The following is a 6,686-nucleotide window of genomic DNA, read 5'->3' on the forward strand; positions in this document are numbered from 1 at the left end:
TTCCCATTCTTCTCAGAGTCAGCCACAGTTTGTTATGATCCACACAGTCAAATGCCTTTGCATAATCAATGAAACACAGATAGACATTCTTTAACTGCTGTTATGCTCTAGTTTCTTTCTTTTTAACTTTTTTTAAATTAATTTTAATCAAAGTTTACAGAGACTTAGGGTTTCCAGTCATTTATTGTTGCACTTTTCTCCCCCTTCCCCCCATGTTATAGTTTCTTTTCAGTTTACTGCATCTTGACTGTTGAGATTGCTTTGGCAACAGACATATTTCCTATGCATTGAGAAGATGGTGTCCATCTGTATGTCATATACAACTTTCCAACCACTACCATTTGTTCTCTAATCCAAAGTTATTTTCTTGGTGGAATGTGAAGAAGAGTTGGGACCACCCACCTTTCCTCCCTAATATTCTAGTGTTGTGAGAGTTTGTTTATAAACTACTACACTTGACCATCTTGACACTCTTTTACAACATAATACAGATCACCTATATATCTCTGAGGGAGCTCTGGTGGCCTAGTAGATAAGGAGTTGTGCTGCCAACCCAAAGGCACACAGTTCACATCCACCATTTGCTCCAAGGGAGTAAGATGGGCTGTCTCCTTTGAAAATGCACTAGAGGGTCAGCTATCAGTTGCTTCTGACTTGATGGCTATGGGAAGAAAAAAAGTATCTCTGGATTTTCTCCTTTAAAATTCATTCCTGTTGTATCAAGCAGCTGAATCTCTGGTTTCAGGAAGTAAGCCTTTCATTTTTGGTTTACTTATAAGAATTCTTCCAACTGATGTTGAATGTAGTATGACAGCATGTTAACTACTGAAACTCATACAAATTTTGAACTGTACCAATATATGAGAATAGTCTTACACAGAATTAAATCTGAGTCATAGCTGATGATGATATATGAGACACTGTTTTGTATAACTTGTCTAGTCAACCATCCAAGCCCAGTACCTTAGTGGGGAAGGATTCATCCTATATCATCTTTGTTTTGGCCTCTCTTTAAACTTTAGATTACTTTTGGGGTCTATGATTGTGAACATAACGGGGAAACTGGCTGGATCATCTCCAAGACATATCTGTTCATTCTCTTGGTTGTCCATGGGATATTCAGTGCTTTTCTCCAACACCACATCTCAAAGGCGTCAATTATTTTTCTTTCATCCCTGTTCATTGTCCAGGTCTCGGATGCATAACTAGTAAATGGAAAGACTATGGCCTAAATCAGATGCACCTTAGTCCTCAAATTGACATCACTACTCCTCAGTAATTTAGAAAGGTCCCTAACTGCAGATTTTCCCAGTGCATTTTTTTTCCTTATTTCCTGACTGCTTGTACCAAGGGTGTTAATTGTGGATCCAAGCAAGATGAAGCTATTGACAATTTGTCTCCTCTCCATCTGTCATAACACTGCCTATTGGTCAGGTGCCATAGTCTCTTCTAAACCCAGCTTGAAATTCTCTAGCAGTTCTCTATCATCGTATTGTTCTAACCATTTTTGGGTAATCTTGGGTAAACAAGATTTTACTTGTATGTGATACTAGTTCAATAATTTCCAAATTACTTTGGCAAATGAGAACAAATATGGATCTCTCTTCCAGTCAGTAGGCCAGGTCTTCCATATTTCTTGGCACAGACTAATGAGCACAACCAGAGCTGCATCTATTTGTTGAAACATGAACTAATTCCTTTCTTTATATTATACCAGTTGGATGTGTGAATTATTTGTTTTTCTTTAACTTAAAGAATTAAGAAAACATTGGTCATCTTATTTTTGGATTATAATGATACTTGTTTTTATATGTTACTGCAGTCTTAAAGGACTCTGCTCTGCCTTCCCTATATGGTAGCTATTCTTAGCTGCAGATATAGAGTATCTATTGGAGTCACTTGGGGAAATTTTAAAAAATAAAATGTATTAGAACATTTGACAAAATAAAAAAATTAAGTTGTCTGCCAAATTATTAGATTATTTTAGGGACACGAGAATACCTGAACTCAGAATGGAGGACACAGTTATTAAAACTAGTTCAGAAGAAATTTGAGATTTCTTTCAAAATTAATTTATTAAATCATTTTCCTGAACAACCTGGGTTGTTTTGTTTTTTTAAGAGACTTCTGGAATCGTTTTGATAAACCAGGTCTTGTTAATGAAATACTTAGTCAGCATAGTCGTCATCCTCTCAGTGTTTTTCTATGCATGAGGATATAGACAATTTTCTATTCCATGTTCACGTTTTTTCCCATGTTTACTTACTGTTTTGAAATTATTTATTCAAATACAATATAAATTCACTTCAGACTTCTGAAATTCCACTACTCCTTTGTTGGTGCTGCTCCTGCTGCTGTTGTTGTTTTGTGCTGCCAAGTTGGAACCAACTCATAACTGACTCTTTTCATTGGGTTTTCGGATGCAGTAAATTGCACATGATTAGATTGCCTGTCCTTCTGTGGAATTGAACCATATGCCTTTGAGATTACAGCACAGCTTCTTACTACTAGGATCCCAGAGCTCTCTACTACTCCCCCAGGTGAAAAAACTGTTGTTGTTGTTGTTGTTGTTGTTGTTAAGTCCCGTTGAGTCGCAGGCGACTCATAGCGACCCTATGAGGGAGAGTCCTCAACGCTTGTGTGCCTTTCATCCTCTCTCCAGGTTCATAGGGTTTCTGGAGGCAAGCTGTTATGGAAGTGGATGCCACTCCTCCTTCCAAGCTTGTTTGCATCGCGGAGCTCCACCCCACTCTCTGTCCACATTGGGATGTTGTTGTGGTTATGTGCCGTTGAGTCGCCTGCGACTCGTAGTGACCCTATGTACAACAGCCCTAAACTCTGCTCTGTCCTGTGCCAATCGCACTGTCTCTGACACTCCCATCCCAATTATCCCAGTCACTAAATCAATCCACCTCATAGAGGGCCTTCCTCTCCTGCGCCGTCCCTCCACCCTCCCAAGCATTTTGACCCTCTCTAAGGACCGGTCTCTCCTCACAACATGTCCAAAGTATGTTAGACGGAGCCTCAGAATCCTTGCCTCCAAGGAGCCACCCGGTTTAACCCTTTCCAGGACAAATCTGAGAACAATCTTCCATAAAGGTGGTGGTGGTTGTTGTAAGGTACCATTGAGTTGACTGTAACTCATAGAGACTCCATTAACAACAGACCTGAACTTTGTCCTATCCTGTGCCATCACTGTGACAGTCCATCTTGCAGTAAAGATTACAGCCTTACAACCTTGTAAGATAATTGTACTCTGCCCTACAGGGTCACTCAGAATCAATTTGACAGCAACAGATCGGGTGTGGTGATGGTTGATTGTGTTCTGACCCTGCTGAATAATGTGAACAGCAAGATTTATAAGAAAATTTAATTCATCAGGTTATAAATTCTGGTTTAAATAAAATAAAAGCTGTTCAAGAAGCCCAACCTTTTTTAAAAAATAAAAAAAAAAAATTATAAGCTGTTTCTCCCTAAACTCTGTAGGTGTAATCTGGAGTAATTTGTTCTGTTTCTGGGTGGCAGCATTCCTTGATTGGATTAGCTGTCCAATTATGCTAGCTTTGATACACCTCAGTGAATTCTGAGTCAAGGTGACACTGCAGCTGACAATAAAAGAATAGAAAACTAGCATCTTATAATACCTCAAGCAAAAAGACCCTGTTTAGGAAACTTAATCTTTTATTGTACTCTTGACTAATGTAAGACTAAAATTTTTTAAAAATACCTTATTGAGGAAAGGACTTTCTCTTATCATGGCAGTAGTCCACATCATACTAAAATTCCTTTAGTCTCTGATTGAAACCCTGTTATTGTTGGCCCTTCCTATTTATTCCTGTACAATTATGACCAGGAATTAAGTCTTTTCTCAAGCTACAACAAGTAGTTGGTGCCAGCTATCTGGAATATTAATAAGAACAAATCAACTCACCTGGGACCTGACTACTGGCCACACAGCAGATACTGTAAAAAAAATTCCCACTTTCTACTTTGTTGTCCCTCCTCCTATATAAGCCCCTCTCCTTGCTGTCCAAGATGGTGAAACAAGTTTGGGAAGCTTATACTCCTTGTTCTCCTATATGATGTTGATGTTAGGCATCATTGAATCCAATACAACTCATAGAAACCCTATGAATGACAGATCTGAACTTGGTCCTACCCTGTGCCATTCTCACAATCTCTGAGACACACTCAGCCTGGTTGCTGCAGTCACTGTGTCAGTCCACTTGGTTGAGAGTCTTCCTCTCCTTTACTATCCCTCCATCTTTCCAAGCATGTTGTCCCTCTCCAAGGAAAATTCTCTTCTAACAACATGCCCACAGTAGGTGAGATGAAGCTTTATCATCTTTGCCTTCAAAGAACACTCTGGCTGCATCTTCTCTAAGACGTACATGGTTGTTCTTTTGGTAGTCCAAGGGATATTTGGTACTCCAACACCACAGTTCAAAAGCATCAGTTACTCTTCTGTCATCTTTATTCCTTGTCTCCAAGGTCTCAGATGCATATCAAGTGACCAAAAAGAAAGGTCCGAATCAGGTCCAACTTAGTCCTCAAACTGATATCATTGCTCCTCAGTAATTTGTAAACTGGTATAATAAGACTTCTGCTTTCCCATTCTGCCCTATTTCTAATAACATTTTTCAGTAGAGACAGCTGACTTGCAGCTTTGCAGTAACAGTTTCATATGTGTCAGTAAAAGAATTGCTCCACTGGGTTTTTTGGGGGTTGTTTTTTGGGGTGTTCTTTCTCCAATCATAACTTTATTGGAGGTCAGATTTTATACTGACAGATCAAAACTATATCTGGACAAATGAAGAAAATTGTACCCTCATTCATTTCTTTAATTTCTTTTAATATCCAAGTTAATAAAGCTTACTGTTTATGTGAAATATGACAGCATTTGAATTATGGAGTGGCAAATCAAAGGGCCCAAAAATCTGAGAAATGCCATTTAAGTCTATTTCTGCTTACTGATATACACAACTCTGGAAGTAAAACATACAGTCTTGTAGTATTACCAGAATGGTAATAATTAACTTTCCCATCATAAATTAAAGTAGCTGTGTAGTCCAGGCCAATTATACACAAATGGCAGCTACAGCAAAAAGAACAGCAGTTCTCTGATCAGTTGGTAATATTCACAAAGGTCATTGTCTCCAGTGAATTGCTGGTCCAACCTTCTTCACAAGAACACAAGACAATCCTGGTTGCTCTCACTTCTACGCCACAGCTTGTAGAGCATACTCGGGGTGCTGGGGGGGGTTGCCGGGGGGCGGGTTGGATTGTATACCAATTAAAGCGGTTTTCTTTTACTTTTCAAAGAGAGGAGTGAATTGGGTGGGAGTAATTCACCTATTCCAGTACATATTCTGATCAAAAGTCATCCAGTATAATCAGTAGGTCATCACCCTTTGTGAAAAAGGTTTCACCTGGTAAAAAGTCTGGGCATTGAGAGACGTCTGTTTGTGGCACACTATATGGAAGAGGGCTAGGATTTGGTCATTTTTCTGGTTCCTTTTTTACATTTTCTCATTCAAAATTTCCACTTCTGTACTGTCTTTTAATGCCTCTAAAATGAGATGGTTATGATGGGAACCCACAATCAAGGGAATAGGCAGTGAACCTTGTTCATCCATTTTTCTTCTAAGAATGAGGTCCAGTTCCAAATGTTCTATACTGAAGTAATAGTCAATTTGGTGCTTAATATATTCCTTAAACAATGTCTCTTCCATAGGATACACTTGTACACCTGTACCATCATCATATTAATGCATCATACTGGTAATCAATTCTGTTTGAAATGGTTGATCTGTCCTTTCATTATGTTTCCATAACCATATGAATAATCAAAGTTTAATCAAGGATTGCCTTGGCCTTTTCCCTGTCCTTGGCCTCTAAAGGAACCTCAGATATTACCACCCTCACTTCTCATACTGGAAACTTCATCTTGATCATCTCTTTTTTCTCTGTCTCACCATCTTTTTTTGGAGGGGGGCGGTTTCTTACTTTTTTTTAAATTTATTATTCATTTCAATGAAAATTTACAGAGACTTTGAATTTCCATTCATTCATTCATTGTTGCACTTTTCTTTCCTCCCAACCCTCCCTCCCAGTACTTGCCCCTCTTGGAAAAGTAAAAGAAAAATTCTTTCATTGTTTTACAATCCCTCCCCCCAGGTCCACTCCATTATACAGCCTTTGCTCTGGACTCCTGTCAAGAGAAAAATACCTAATAATTTTCCCTCTTAAACAGTTTTCTCCCTCATCTGTTTCAATGTAGTACACATTATTGAACCCATCCTTCTCAGTCTCCTCCCAACCTTGAGGTCAGTCCTGTTTTACAACAGTGGCACCATGCAGTATTTGTCCTTTTGTGACCGAGATACTTCACTCAGCTTAATGTCCTCCAGGCTCACCCATTTTGAATAATATTGCATGAGTTCCTTGTTTTTCAATGCAGCATTGTATTCCATTGTGTGAATATACCATAGTTTCTCTATCCATTCGTTTGTTGGTGGGCACTTAGGTTGTTTCCAACTCCTTGCTATTGTAAACAAAGCCGTCACTGCCAACTTTTCATATCATTTTGCCTATTGTTATGTGCTGTTTTATTTGCTTCCACTGGGTTTTCAGTAGCTGTGTTTTTTCCATAGTGGATCATTGGGTCTTTTTTTTTTTAATTATTA

General features: G+C 38.7%; 1 protein-coding gene and 1 pseudogene across 1 annotated transcript in view; one reads left to right on the top strand and one right to left on the bottom strand.

Annotated features, from left to right (window-relative positions):
* Positions 1 to 6,686, top strand: part of INO80 (INO80 complex subunit) — a 121,666-nt gene that overhangs the window by 88,971 nt on the left and 26,009 nt on the right. The window lies entirely within an intron of this gene.
* LOC102849424 lies at positions 5,374 to 6,661 on the bottom strand (annotated as a pseudogene).

This window comes from Elephantulus edwardii, unplaced genomic scaffold, assembly GCF_000299155.1.
Source record: "Elephantulus edwardii isolate Elephantulus edwardi_28Jun2011 unplaced genomic scaffold, EleEdw1.0 scaffold00026, whole genome shotgun sequence".
Lineage (NCBI taxonomy): Eukaryota > Metazoa > Chordata > Mammalia > Macroscelidea > Macroscelididae > Elephantulus > Elephantulus edwardii.